Below are 16,377 nucleotides of genomic sequence, written 5' to 3'. Positions count from 1 at the left end.
CAAAAGCTGCTCAAGCATAGCTTCCATCTTACTACTTTCAGCTGTTTCTGGAGGAGGAGATTGATATGAATTATTGCCATAATTCCTTGTGTACCCAGTGCCCTATTGCTGCTGCTGATACTCTGGCTTGGAAGTGTATCCTGAAAAGTTCTCACTGTAAGCCATGTTGCCTTGCTGATTACTGAATCTCTGACCCTGATTTTCTTAGACAAAGTTGACATCTGCTTCTTCATTGTCTGTCCCAGGTTGTGGCTCAAATGTCTCAACTTCAGCAGCAAAGTGAACTGACTTCTTACCCACAAGAAGATTATGAACTGAATCAAGCTTACCATTAACAAAAGCAAGTTGGTTTGCATCAAACCCTCCATGCAATCTTTTTTTCAGTATCTGCTCTCTTAGTGCTATTGCTGGAAGCCAAATTCTCAATCAAAGCTTCATCATCTTCTGGAAATCTCGTCTTGAAGTTTCCATGGCTTGCAGCATCCAAAGCTATATGATATTCCCAGTCAATTTCTCTAAAAAAAATACTCAACAGCTGCACCCTTGAAAAACCATGGTGTGGACAGTCCCTCTGATAGGCTTTGAATCTCACCCAAGATGCCTTCTCATTTGACTTTGTGGTGCGTCGTTGTAGTATAGTGGTAAGTATTCCCGCCTGTCACGCGGGTGACCCGGGTTCGATCCCGGCAACGGCGCCAAAATTTGATATGCTCAAATTAAACCCTAGAGCTACTCTCTCAAATTAAGAGGTCAATGTAGTATTTAGGGGTCGAATCCACAGAGACTCAAGATCAAACACTATGGATTATAGAGTTTTGTTATTACGCTAAACAAATTGAATTAATTGAAATAACAATGCAAAATATTAAATAATACTGTTGTAAATTCAGAAGATCAAAAAGCTAGGCCTAGGGAATTTGTCAGGAAATTATGAAATATTAAATCAATCAATAAATTAGGATTCAAGCAATTAAGATCAGATCTAGAATTCTAAACACTTCTGTAAAATAAATAAGTTCTCACTGCAAATATTTTCTAAATTTAAAACCAGAAAATCCAAATATCTTTGTAAAATTCTAGGTAATAAATCAGCTTTGAAAACAGGTTTAGATTGTTCACAAAATTACTAAATCAAATCTCTTTGCAGAAATCTTTGCAGAAAGTAATTTTGCTCATCAAAAGGTTTTATCAGTAAAATCAATTATACTTTCATATCAATTTATTTTCCTAGGTTATTAATTCTAGATGGCCAATCAAAGATTAATAATGAAGAATAACATATGATAAAGATCTAGAAAGATGTTAAATCCTAAATAAATAGATCTAACAATTCATAAAATCTCTGTAAAAAACCCTAAACCTAACAAGCAAACTACACAGACATGTTTAATGAAGAACAAGACATAATTCTGAATAATAAGCAATTGAAATTAAAAAGAGTAAGAAGGAGTTCAAGAATTCTTCTCTACAAAGAAGATCTCTCTCTCCCAAAAGCTCTCAAAATCTCACAGGGTTGCAGAAAAAAACAAAACTTGCTAGAATAAAACTTAAGGGTTTGTAAAACCTAAAACAAACTATATATATGTCCTAAAACACGCCAGAGACTTCTGTTGCAATTATGGAAGACTTTGCGCAAAATTGTAAAACTTCCAATTTTTGGCTCTCTCGTCGGGTTGGACTAGGTGTCGATCGATGCTCCTTCAGTGTCGATCGACACTGGTCAGTTGATCAGACTCCAAATTGACTTCTTTCATTAAATGCTCCTAAACGATCCAAATTGCTCCATTTTGCTCCTTTCATGCCAAAATCCTAGAAAACCTGTAAAGACTCAAAACATCCTAGAAAACAAATCAAAAGACTCCAAAAGACTCTTTATATCATGGTTAAAAACCACAAAAACCATGATATATCAATGTACCCAAGAATATGCAATGGCCTGAAGTGAAACGTCTCATGTCTAGACAAGAATTATAATCCGCATCAGCAAGCACTTGAATCTGAAGTTCTGCATTGGAAGAGTAGAATAAACCCTGCCCAATAGTGCCTTTGATGTAGTGGAGGATTTTGTAGGCTGCTTGGAGATGATCATGCCGAGGAGCTTTAGAAAATTGACTTAGCTTGTTGACAGCAAAGGTAATGTCAGGACGAGTAATCTGAAGATACATGAGCCATCCAATGAGTCGCCGATAAACTTTGCCATCAACAAAATCACCACCAGTATCTTGAGAAAGCTTAACACTAGGATCCATAGGAATGTTAGAAGGCTTACAGCCAAGAATGACCGGTTTCATCTAGAAGATCCAAAGCATACTTCCTTTGACATATATGAATGCCATCAACAAATCTTGCAATTTCCAAACCCAAGAAGTATTTGAGTGGACCAATGAAACGACCGACCTTTTTTTTTTAAATAAGAAATAATAAATATAATATAATAAATAACTACAACTAGTGGTCTCATACCCACTAGCCACCTAACCACAATCACAACCAACAGCGGAATAACCAATAAATATAATAACCAATATTCATAACATCAGCAATATCCAATATCCAAATAACAGAAATCATAGAACCAGCAACCTAGCAATGTTCTAATGACCCGACTCTAGCAACCTAGCAATGCCAGACAACATAGAACCAAGTCCCTAGAACATCCGCCTCTTCATTANACACTTTGCCTTTACCTGCACCACAAACACATATTGCAATGCATGAGTATTTTATAAACACTCAGTAAGGCAATCCTCCCATCTACTGGGCTATACACACAAGCAATAGAGTATCAATAACCAACACACAACAATCAACAAACGACAAATAACAAACCAGGACTCAGCATCGACCGACGCCAACATGCATCGACCGATTCCACATGGGGATGCATCGACCGACGCAGAAGCTGCATCGACCGATGCAAGTGTAACTTGCATCAACCGATACCCAATCCGCATCGGCCGACGCATGCTCGACTTCACGCGAAAACCCTAGAGTTTTACGCGCCGTCCTCGCACTTGCATCGATCAACGCAAGATATGCATCGACCGACGCAACATCGAGCATCGTGTTTTTCCCGAAGCTTCTCGCCGGATCTTCGTTCCTGAAACCACAAAACTCAATCCCAAGCCACAAGAAAGCTTCCTAACGTCCATAGCAACCATCTAACGAGTCTAACATCACACAACAAGTAGATTAAAGAGTTCTCTAGCTTAGATAAGCCATGGTCCTGCACTTACCTTTGCCACAGAAGAATCTGAACCTCAAACAACCAAGAACATGCTCCTAGGAAGCTCCTACAACGTCTTAAGCCTCAGATCTCTACAGAAACCGCCTAAAATCTCCAGAAATCACCAAGAACTCTCAATAACTTATTCTCTCTTTTCGTTTCTCTCAAAAACGGCCACAACCCACGAATGAGACAAAACTCGCGTTAAGGGTTTTTTCCTTCACCCAAAACGCAGCGTTTGACTTAAGTCAAAACGCAGAGAATTGAACATGCATCGACCGATGCAACTCCCAAACCGGGATTCCGGTTCACGGATGTTACAATTCTCCCCCACCAAACTATATTCGTCCTCGAATCTCGAACAACCATCAACCAAGGACTCCCGTGCAACCGCCTCCACAGTCTGCACTCCTCTGACCGATCTTACAGAAGGTCACCTCTAGGCGATAGACTCACGCTCGAGGCGTCATTTGCTCTCGACTTTTGGTCTTTCCTTTACTCATAGGCCTAGACCTTGAGTTCTTATTGGCTCCTCATCAGACCTAAGTCTGCATGCCAAATGTTGGCTCCTCATTGGGCCTAAGCCCGCATGCCATAATATATAAGGAAAAATCCAAACTCGTCTCTCGGGTCGTCACCCTATAGCGCGCCTCCGGACCGTCATCCAAAGTCGATATACCAACCATACTCCCAAGCCACAAAATCTTTGAATATGGCAGTACTAGGAGAACCTAAGTCCTCCAAGAGCCGCGAGCAAACAATTCTGAACACGTCTGAGTCCTATCCCTATCCAGGTTTCCTTCCCGTGGCTCGCGTAAAATATCTCAATGTCCTACCAACCACATATCCCCTCACTGGAATACCTCATGACCACACAAGGATCATATACAAGGGCCACCACTAAGGCCAAATAAAATGTCCTAAAGAGGACAGCCACCAAGGCCAAACAAAATGTCCTAAAAAGGACCGCCACCAAGGCCAAACAAATGTTCTAAAGAGAACCGCCACCAAGGCCAAACAAATGTCCTAAAGAGGACCGCCACCAAGGCCAAACAAATGTCCTAAAGAGGACCGCTACCAAGGCCACTCGTCCCGAAGGACCGTCACAAAGACCATCTGTCCCGAAGGACCATCACAAAGACACTCTGGCTAAACAGCCCACCACAAAGGCCACGCAATCGGCTAAACAGTCCGCCACAAAGGCCACACAGTGGCTAAACAGCCCGCCACAAAGGCCACACACGGCTAAACAGCCCGCCACAACGGCAACACAAAGTCTAAAAAGACCGCCACACACGCACACTGACTCAAAAGTCCACCACTAAGGCCACACAAGCCCCTCCAAGGCTGTCCACCGCTACAATGGACAAATTCTAACTCACGTAAAACTTTCCATATTTAGCACTTTCCATTTTTGGAAACTTTCCACTTTCGGAAACTCCTATTTCAGGAAACTTTCCTCCAAAAACCCTGCCTCACGGAAACTTTGTACCCCGAGCACCACCTCATCTTGTTACTGAGTCGCACAACCAACCACCCCAAGCGACCGAGTAAACAAGAGAGATGGGCTGGAATACTCCATTCCCGCTCCAGCCACAGATTACAGATGGGACCAAGCTAGACAAGTTCAAGTCGCGGCTTGTTTCTCATACCACTTCTTAAACCTTGCCTTCATCTTTGCCTCAGGCTCCCAAGTCTGCTCCTCAACACCATCACAGTCCCACAAGACTCTCATCAAAGGAATCTTCTTCTTCTGAAGTTCCTTGATCCTCCTCTCGAGAACCCTCACTGGTCTCGCCTCCAAAGTCATGTTAGGCTGAAGATCCTCAGGAATCTTAGCCAACACCTCCTCTCCCTCACGGAGACACTTCCGCAACATAGACACATGGAAAACCTTATGGAATGCACGCATCACCTCAGGTAACTCCAGTCTATATGCCACTGGTCCAACCCGCTCAATCACTCTGAATGGACCCATATACCTCGGACTCAACTTAGTCTCTGACAATGACCTGTTCGGACCCCGCAACATGGCCATCTTGAGGTACACTCTGTCTCCTACCTGAAACTCAAGATCTCTCCTCCTCCTATCTGCATAACTCCTCTGCCTATCCTGAGCCTCCTTCATGTTCAGCTTGAGAACCCGAATCTTCTCTGAGGTCTCCTGAACAAAACTAGCACCAAACATGCTCCTCTCCCCCACCTGAGTCCAGCATAATGGTGTACGACATGGTCTCCCATACAAAGCCTCATAAAGAGCCATCTTAATACTTGCCTGATAACTGTTGTTGTAAGCAAACTCTACCAGGTTCAGGTGATCTGCCCAATGGCCACCCCAGTCCAATACACACATGCTCAGCAAATCCTCCAGCGTCTGGATTGTCCTCTCTGACTGTCCATCTGTCTGGGGATGATAAGCTGTACTCATATGCACCTTAGTGCCCATCTCTGCCTGAAATGCCTTCCAGAACACTGAAATGAACTTAGAATCCCTATCAGACTCAATGCTTGCTGGCACCCCATGCAATCTGATTATCTCTCTCACATACTTCTTAGCCAAGACCGCTGCTCCATCAGTCTTCTTAATGGCCAGAAAATGTGCTGACTTGGTCAACTGATCCATAATGACCCAGATAGCATCAAAGGTTCGTGACACTGGCAACCCTACCACAAAATCCATGGTGATCATATCCCAGTTCCACTCAGGAATAGGTAAACTCTTCAGTAAACAGCCAGGAACCTGATGCTCAGCCTTCACTAGCTGACACACATCACACCTCGAAACCCAACTAGCCACATCCTTCTTCATTCCGACCCAATGATAGTACCTCTTGAGGTCACGGTACATCTTAGTCACTCCTGGATGAATAGATAACTTGCTCGCATGAGTCTCTCTCAGAATCTCCTGCCTCAACTCCTCATCCTTGGGCACACAAACCCGACCATGCACCAAGATGGTACCATTGTTTGAGACCTGATACTCTGAATCCACATCCTTAGAGGCATTCACCAGCCCCAAATCCTTCTCCTGAGCCAACCGCACTCTCCTCAGAAGATCTGCTCTATCTACTGCTTCCAAACCCAACGGTTCCTGTGAAACAGCACACAAGTTCAAAGCACTGATCTCCCCTACCAGAGACTCCATCTCCTACTCCTGAGCCGAAGCTACCCTCTTCCGACTCAGAGCATATGCAACCGTGTTAGCCTTACCAGGATGATAGGCTATCTCGAAATCATCATCCACCACAAGCTCCATCCACCGCCTCTGTCTCAAATTCAGCTCAGGCTGAGTGAATATATACTTTAGGCTCTTATGATCTGTAAACACCTGTACCTTTGCACCATAAAGATATGATCTCCAAATCTTCAGGGCAAAAACTACAGCACCCATCTCCAAATCATGAGTAGGATAGTTGCCTTCATGCACCCGCAACTGCCGCGAAGCGTAGGCAATCACCTTCCCATGCTGCATCAGAACACACCCCAAACCAACTCTAGATGCATCTGTATAAACCACATAGGGTTCCCTCTGCTCAGGCAAAGCTAACACTGGCGCAGAAGTTAACATCTCCTTCAGGCTTGCAAAGCCTTCCTCACACTCTTCTGACCAAACAAAAGGAACATCCTTCCCTGTCAACTTAGTCATAGGACGTGCTCTGCTCGCAAACCCCTGCAAAAATCTCCTGTAGTATCCTGCCAACCCCAGAAAACTCTTGATCTCTGTGGCATTCTGCGGTCCAGGCCAATCCCTGATAGCCTGAATCTTCTATGGATCTACAGAAACCCCCTCTGCAGAAACAATGTGACCCAGAAAGTGCCAAAAACTACACTTGCTCAACTTGGCAAACAACTTCTGCTCCCGCAACTTCTCCATAACTGCCCTCAAATGCACTGCATGCCCCTCAGGACTCTTAGAATAAACCAGGATATTGTCAATGAAAATGATGACAGACACATCCAGAAACTCCTAAAACATGCTGTTCATCAATCTCATAAACGCTGCTGGCGCGTTAGTCAACCCGAAAGGCATCACCACAAACTCATAATGCCCATACCTCTCTCTGAAAGCAGTCTTCCTCACATCTGCCTCATCTATCGGTATCTGATGACAACCCGATGCCAGATCTACCTTGGAGAACCAAGTAGCTCCCCTCAACTGATCCAACAACTCATCGTTCCTAGGAAGAGGGTACTTTTTCTTTACAGTGACCCGGTTCAAACCCCGATAATCAATGCACAACCTGAAACTCCCATCCTTCTTCTTCACAAACAACATTGGCGCTCCCCACGGTGATACACTAGGACGGATGAATCTTTTACTCAACAAATCCTCTAGCTGCTTCTTCAGCTCTGCCATCTCTGCTGGAGCCATTCTGTAAGGAGCCCCGGATAACGGTGTTGTCCCCGGTTCCATTTCAATGGTAAAAGGATCCGACCGAGATGGTGGTAATCCCTGCAAAGACTGAAACACATCCTCAAACTCCTCCACTACCGGAATACCGCTAACCGTAGACTTCCCCACTGACTCTGGCATAGATATAGTAACCAGATACGCCTCACGACCCTTCTCGATCATCTTCCCAGCCTGAATGGCTGAGATCACGAGACTCCGCAAAATCGGTCTAATACCCTGAAACACCAACTTCCCTCCTGGGCGCCCAAACTCCACTCTAAACCGATGGCAATCCAAATGCACCCTATGCCGATGCAACCAATCCATCCCGAGAATAACATCATAAAGCTCCACTGGACTGATAAGCAAATCTGCTGGCCATGACTCTCCTGCGATCTGAATATCAATTCCTCTAGCTCGTCCAATCACTCTCAGAAACTCGCCTCCCGCAACTCTGACAACTCCTGAGCGCTCTCCAGGATCCCCGCTGATCCCCGCACACTCTGCACACTCCGGAGTAATGAAGCTATGAGAAGCTCCAGAATCAAACATAACGTGGGACTTAAACCCGCCCAGCAAAAAGGTCCCTGCACAAACCTCATGTATTGAGAACCTAACACTTTATCACAGGAAACATATACAATCTGAACCTACTAAAATTCACAAAGTTTAAGTACCAGAAAATATACCTGTGATCACCCTAGCACTGGTTCCACCAGTCTCTGCTGTCGTGTAAACCCGTGGCGCCTGCTCAATCCGTGCCACCTGCTGACTTCCAGGCTGCACCTGCTGCAACGCTGCCACTGCTGCCGGCTGCAACTTGGGACAAAAAGACCTGATGTGCCCTCTCTCCCTACAATGATAACATACCCGAGGCCCTACCGTCGGAGCACTCCTCTTGGGACAACTAGCAACTCTGTGATCCTTGCTCCCACAACCGAAGCAACTCACACCACTCGGCTTCTGTGTAGCCTCCCACCTCCTCTTGGTTCCCTGTGCAGTCCTACCGCCCCTGCTGGAACCACCCTGCTGCTGAGCCTTACCAGGCTGAACTGCTGGAGCTACCGCCACTGACTGTGCCCGGATATCCTCCTCAATCTCTGTTGCAGTCTCAACCAGCTCTGCACACGTAGCATAACTCCTCCCTCTACAGTGAACTCTCAAATCATCACGTAGAGCCCTCAAGAACCTCCTGATATGAGCCTCCTCAGACTCCAAAGCCCGACCCCCATAACAAAGAAGTCGACTGAACTCCAAGTCCAGCTCCCGCACTGACCGTGTCCCCGGAGACAACTGAAGGAACTGCACCTCCAACCGATCCAATGCCTCTCTAGGAAAATACTTGCGGTGGAACTCCAAGACGAAGTCAGCCCAAGTCATCTCCCGCTGCACTCTCCTAGCAGCCACTGATCTCCACCACAACTCAACATCACCACTCAAATAGTAGACCCCTATGTCTACCCAAAACTCCTCAGGACATCTCAGAGTATGAAAGTTATGTTCCACACTTGTCCTCCACGCATCCGCAACTGTAGGATCTGTACCACCCGAAAACCTCTCAGTGAACAGACCTTTCATCTCCTTAAGCATAGACAAATAACGTCCATGTGCTTCCACATCCGCAACCACTGGCTGCTGCTCCTCCGCCACCACTGGTGGCACTACCTGAGCCGGTACCACTGGTGGTAATCGTGCTAACACCTGTGCTAGCATAGCCGCAACATCAGTACCAGGGACTCCACCCTCTGGGACTCCCACAACCGGGACCCTAGCATCACCAGCCACGGGAGCATCAACACCGCCCCCTCCTGCCACACTCACGTAATCCCCCGGAACATCGTGCGACTCGCCAACACCCTCAGCTGTCACACTCTGGTCTTCGGTCTCACTAACCACTGGTACTCTGCCCCTACCACGACCACGTCCGCGTCCATGACCACGACCACGACCAGCCTTAGCATCACCTCTAACCATCTGCACTACCATGAACAGAAGGCTAAGCAAACAATTACTATCATAACACAGAAACATAAACTCACCGTGGAATCACACAATCGGCTTTAGAGGATGTTCTAGGACTCCATGCCACACACAATTGACTAACTCACATAATCAATCAAGACATGCAATCCCAAACATCACAACAGAAACCTAGTGAACCCACTCCTAGAACTGTAAGGGCTCTGATACCAAAATGAAACGACCGACATTTTTTTTTTAAAATAAAATAAATAAGAAATATAATATAATAAATAACTACAACTAGTGGTCCCATATCCACTAGCCACCTAACCACAATCACAACCAACAGCGGAATAACCAATAAATATAATAACCAATATTCATAACATCAGCAATATCCAATATCCAAATAACAGAAATCATAGAACCAGCAAGATCACCATTAAGAAAGGCATTCGAGATGTCCAACTGGTGAAGAGAGAAACCATAAATAGCAGAGATTGCTAGAAGAAGCTTCACAGAAGTAAGTTTGCAAACCGGAGAAAAAGTATCATGAAAATCAACCCCCTCTGTTTGTGTGTAACCTTTAGCAACGAGATGCGCCTTATATCTCTCAATAGTGTCATCAGCATTGTACTTGATCTTATAAACCCATTTTAACCTTATAGGATTCTTATTTGGAGGCAAAGTACAAATATCCCAGGTACATGTAATTTCCAAAGCATCAACCTCATCATCCATAGCTCAACACCACACCTCAATTTCTTTAGCTTCAGCGTAAGTTTCAGGGTTCTTTGTTTTTATCGATACAGGCTAAAAATGAGCAATAAAGTTTTGACACTTTGTCATAAGAAAGAAATTGAGAGATCTTGTGAATGGTTGAAGACCCTACTGAATGATAGTAGTAATCTTGAAGATAAGCAGGCTTTTTGTTTCTCCTATGCGATGTTTGAACAAAAGATTCAGGGACATCATTAGGACTAGCAGAAGGCATAGTCTCTAAGGAGGATGAAGAAGGGAAAACTTCAACATCAGATATATGAGGAAGCATAGGAGACTTGCTAATCAGATCAGGAAAATAATTTTTAGCCTCCTGAGACAATTCTGACTTAGCGAAAGGAAAGAGCGTTTCATGAAAAACAACGTGTCTGGAAATGAAAATATCATTGGTTTCCAGATCAAGAAGTTTGTAACCTTTGTATCCAGAAGGATACCCAAGGAAAACACACGCTCAAGCTCGAGGATCAAACTTATGTATGTTCTTGGGTGATGTGGAAGCATAACATAAACAGCCAAGAAATCGAAGTTCATCATAGGTAGGAGTAGACTTAGTGAGAACTTCAAACGGGCTTTTCTCATCAGGCACGAGAGTTGGAAGGCGATAATGATATGAACAGCAGAGACCCAGGTAACCCGTGAATGATCATCAACAATGGTGAAAAAATATTTGAAACCATCGTGAGTAGGAACAGAAAAAGGACCCTAAGTGTCTATATGAACCAATTCAAAAGAAAGATTTTTTATATTATTCTTAGAAACAATATTACAATGGAAACCTTTCAAAAGTTTTGGTTCAGAATTGAAATGTAAAACATTAGAAAGAGACTGAAGCTTGTAAAGAGAAGGGTGACCTAACCGTTTATGCCAGAGATCATGAGAAGTGACAGTAGCAGCAAGAAAAGAAGCTTTATGGACAGGTAAATTTATTGACTCTATGTCCAGAAAGTAGAGATTAGCCACCTGTCTACCCATTCCAATCATTAAGTCCCAAGAAAGATCCTGAAGAGCACAAGAATTCTCATCAAACCAGATTTTACAACCCATGGATTTTGTCAAGCAACTGACACTTAAGAGATTAAACTTGAATTGGGGAATAAAAAGGACATCGTGGAGAACTAAATGGTTGCCCAAATGAATAGATCCTATCCCAACAATGCTCACTAAACCCCCATTAGGAATGTTTACGTTAGTATTAGAAAGTGGCTGGAAGGTGGAAAAAGAGGATTTATCATGGCAAATATGATTAGTAGCTCCCGTGTCTATCACCCAAGCATTGATAGCAATAAGATTGCTATTAGTGGAACAAACATAACGCTTGGTATGAGAGAAAAGATCTGGCCTATCAACACTGGAAAAAGAACAAATGATAGAGGGATAAAAGTTACCAGGTGTTGGACCATTAGGTAAAGAAGATGGGATGGAAGACACTGCAACCGCATGAACTTCAGGTGTGGGAGCAGAGCTATGGATTCTGGTGTTGAGGAAGGAAACTATCAGTTGCATCTGTTCTGTGGAGAGATCATCACTCAGTTTCAGAGTTTCTGCGGTGATACTACCGTCAAGACCATTCTCAGTAGTGAAATTAGCTGCTGTAGGGATGATCCGTGAAGACTTGAAACAAGGATGACCAACAAGATAACCATTTTTCTTCTAACACTTATCCATAACGTGACCAGTTCGAACACAGAAAGTGCACACTGGCTTATTTCCTCTCTGAAAGTTATATCCACCAGAAGATGTGCCCTGAGATTGATGTTGAGTAACTTGAAATGCTGAAGAGTCAAGAGTGCCATACAATAGAGGTATAACAGCCGACCTTTGAGAGTCATCTTGGTCTAGCATGTTGTAGACTTCAGACAAAGACGGCAAGCTCTTCTTCATCAGTATCTGACTACGCACAGTGTCATAATTGCTGTTGAGTCCCATCAAGAAATCAATGACACAATTTGTCTCTCTTTCTGCCAGTAGATATTCAACAGTCCTCGCAGTCACCTGAAGACTAAACAGTTCTTCCCACAGCGATTGAGTCTTCGTATGATAAGTAGATAAATCCATGATACCTTGACGAAGCGAATGAATCTGTTGGCGAAGCTTATACAACCGTGGAAGATTAGACTTGTGGAAGCGAGTGTACAGATCTTTCCAGATCTCTGCAGCGGTAGCAAAGTACAAGATACTGGAATAGATCTGCTTCGTCACACTGTTAAGCATCCATGATTTCACCATACTGTTACATCGCGTCCATATAGGATAGTAAGGATCAGTTTCCGCAGGTCGAACAATAGATCCATCCACAAATCCTAACTTATTCTTAGCTTCAATACTCATAGTCATAGCTAAAATCCAAGTTCCATCTAAGAGATCGGGAACAATAACCAAACCTGGATGATCAGAGCTGTGAAGATGATAGGGACTGTGAATGTTTTCAGGAGAGTTTGAAACCGTGAACGGAGGAGAAAAACGACGAAGGACGAGTGTCGAGTGCTTGATGCGCAGATCCAGAGGCGACTCGCAACGGCGATGAGCTACGAGACTTGTCGTGAGAGATCGGAGAATCATTTTCCGGCAGATCCGATGTAGATGAGCGATACTTCGATGTTGTCTTTTGTTTTCCCATGGTAGATCCAGCTCCAATCAAACAAGAGGTAGCCGAACTAGAGAAGGAATCAAAAGAGAAGAAGAAGACGCAAGAAGCTACAACGAAAAAGATCAGATCGGAAAAAAGAACAAACGTCGGCGACGATTCAAATTTGTCATTGGAGAAGTTTGTTAGACGGTAAGAGAGAGATATTTTGCTCTGATATCATATTAGTAAAAAATTTCTTTCTCATTAATTAAGGTAAAATGTACAATTGGGGGTTTAAATACAATTGACCAGGCCTAAACCAAAGCCTTTAAACCAGCTAATCCTAAACTATACAGACTCCAATTAAACCAGACTCCAATTAAACCATAATAATATGAACTATATACAATGAGAATCATATACTATTAAATGTTTCTAATTTCTCTATCTGTTGACATTTTCTCGTTTTGATTCGACCCTATGCATTAAAAACCCAACAATCATAGAAATGATAAAAAAAAAGTTTAGAAATTTTCCCCAATTGTCAAGAGGATGAATTCTTCTGCTAAAGTTGTTTACAAACCAAAGGGATAAAAATGGTTAACAGATTAAAGATTTAAAGCATAAAATAAAACTTATGATCCAATTTGGGGGTTTTCTGAAATTATAAATAGTTTCTCAAAATGAGGTAAAAGGTAACCACATAGTTAGAGTATTTTCTCAGCCAATGATATATTATACTGGCAGATTTCTAGGTGAACCTGTCGGTTTTGACATCTTTACTTAGCCTGGCGGTTTCCTTAGATCATTGTTCAACATCCATTATCCATCTCATATGTATGTTTGCACTCAAAATAGTTCATTTTCCTCCAATGTATCTAATACCTATAGAGACTAAACGATTCTAAAAACACTTTGACTCAACAAAAAGTACGAAACTAAAAAATAAAACAAAATCTCAAACCGATAAAAATACAATACATCATGTCTCTTTAAATTTTTGATGTAAGATCCTAAGTCTTCAAATACACACTTTGAGTACTTCTGATCATAGTGTTAAGATCAGTTTTCAACTGAAGCCACAAATAAAAAAGTTGATACTTTTCTACCAATTTTATTTAAATGAGAATATTTTTCTTCCAACCAAAACAGTATTTCATATTTTTTTTTTCTTCAGAAATATTCGATGATATATAAATTATTCCGTAAAAGATGTCAAAGTTTACCGATTCTTTTTAATTTTAAACAATTTCTGGTGACAACTTTTACGGAATACAAGATACTTTTTTTAGATAGAAAACAATGTTTAAATACATCAGTTAAGAAGATGATAAAAAATAATTATCTTTTTTTCTTATCAAAAACTAAAGAAAGAGGAAGAAATATGGCCAAGAATAGCATAGTTGTTGGTTTCAGTACTATTCGTCTGATGATCCTCTTGTTCATTTTAACAGGTAGTCATCTCACCAACGCCCCGATCTATAATTTGTGTGTTACCTTATAATTATGTGTTTCCGTTTTGTTCAAATGAATCCATAACTTTAGTATCTTAAACAAAATCCATATATTAAATTCCGCATGTCAAACGCAATTTGTTACGTTTGACATTTGTGTTTAGACTTTGCAAAAAGATTTGATAGCTAGGGAAATAAATATATTTTGTTATGAATAATGTTGTTAATTACTCCATAGTCCAGTTAGATGCCTTTTACTTTTTAGGTATAGACCCACTAGTAAATTTTAAAATACTTGGTTTCAAACCTTTTTTGATGAAGTTAAAAAAAAAAATACTAGGGGAGTAGGTGTCAAACTTGGTACTCTGATATTTCATCTTATATATATATAGGGATATATATATATATATGTTATATCTTAAGAAATGGATCAATAACAAGAAACTAACTGCTTAAATTTTTTATTCATAACACATGATTTTTTCTATTTTAAAACTAAAAAAATTTCTAAAATAAATATAATGTACTCTAAAGCAACTGAAATCAAAATCGTTCACGATCTTTTTGAGATAAATTGTGTGTGTGTTTTCCAATTTCTATTGAAAATTTTGTGTTTTTTATTATGAAATGATCTTAGTCTAGTGACAAATGATAATTTCACTGAGAGCAGATACCATCACGACATCACAGCAGAGATCAATTCTCGTTCCTTACGAATGTAGGAATATGACTGATGGATCGGCTAATTGTGGTCCGGTGTTAAAAAAAGAACTTTAAATTATAATTCTTCTGTCTCTAATAGATTGATGTTTTGCCAATTTCACATATATTAAGAAAAAGTTAAAGTTTTATTTATAAATTGATTTATAATTACTTTTAGATAGAAAGAGAAAATATAGACTTTAGATAACATGCCGTGTGGAGAAAATTTAAAGTAAAAAAATCATTTAAATTTTTTTTAATATACAACATCAATTTTTAGGGACAAGAAAAATATCCCTAAAACATCAAATTACTATAGACGGAGGGAGTACATTTTATTTAAATGGTTGATATATCTCTTAACACATCGATAGCAATTCTATTAGGCATAATTCAAGTACAAGGAAATAAAGCTTTTGATTGTAAAGAGCGAGTTAGCAGGCTTGCGCCGCATGGGACCTGTAATAAACCTGATGGTGCCATATTGTGTGGACGAAATTGCAGAAAAGAAGGTTATGGCAATTCGAAATGTGTAATGAAGAGAACAAGCAAAACTTGCATCTGCACATTTTGCCGCGTGTAATGAAGGGAACAAGCAAAATTTGCACCTGCACCTTATGCCGCTAAAGACTTGCATGCTCTCAAATACTAAAGGTCTCATCGAAAATTGAAATCGTTGCTTCGTTTTTTTTGCTGCTTTAATTCTTCTTACATGCTATGTCTATTTCAAAATACACGATGTTTTGCAGATATAATTTTGTTTCAAAACTAGGATTTAACCCGCGGTACACCGCGGGAAAATATTTTTAATTTTAAAAATTTAAAATTTATATTGTATTTATTTGTTATTTTATATTGTTTTATTAATTTTAAAAATATAAAATTTTATAGGTATTTGATATAAGTATTCAAAATATATGATTTTTGTAATGTTTTCAAGGTTTTAACCGGTGTGGTATATGTATAGTTTAATAATACATTTATCTTTTGGTACACATCCAAAAGTATTTAAAAAAAAAACAGTTCCACTTAATTCCCGATATGGGATTAATGCCAACCCGTCTCACTAAAATCAAAATAAGTTTTTGCATAAAAAAAAATCAAAATAAGTTTTTTTATCAAGTTTAATTATGTTAATTGTTTTACCAAATTAGCATATTTTTATAGTTTATAATTTTTCCATGTCAATATATATAGTTTATGATAATTAATAGAATTTTAATTTTTTTGGTACTTCTTCAAAAAATAAAAAATAGACCAAATTATATGAGAGAGAGGGGGGGGGGGGGTTCAA

This window comes from Camelina sativa, chromosome 2, assembly GCF_000633955.1.
Source record: "Camelina sativa cultivar DH55 chromosome 2, Cs, whole genome shotgun sequence".
In the NCBI taxonomy this organism is placed as follows: Eukaryota; Viridiplantae; Streptophyta; class Magnoliopsida; order Brassicales; family Brassicaceae; genus Camelina; species Camelina sativa.
Note: the sequence above shows the minus strand (reverse complement) of the source record.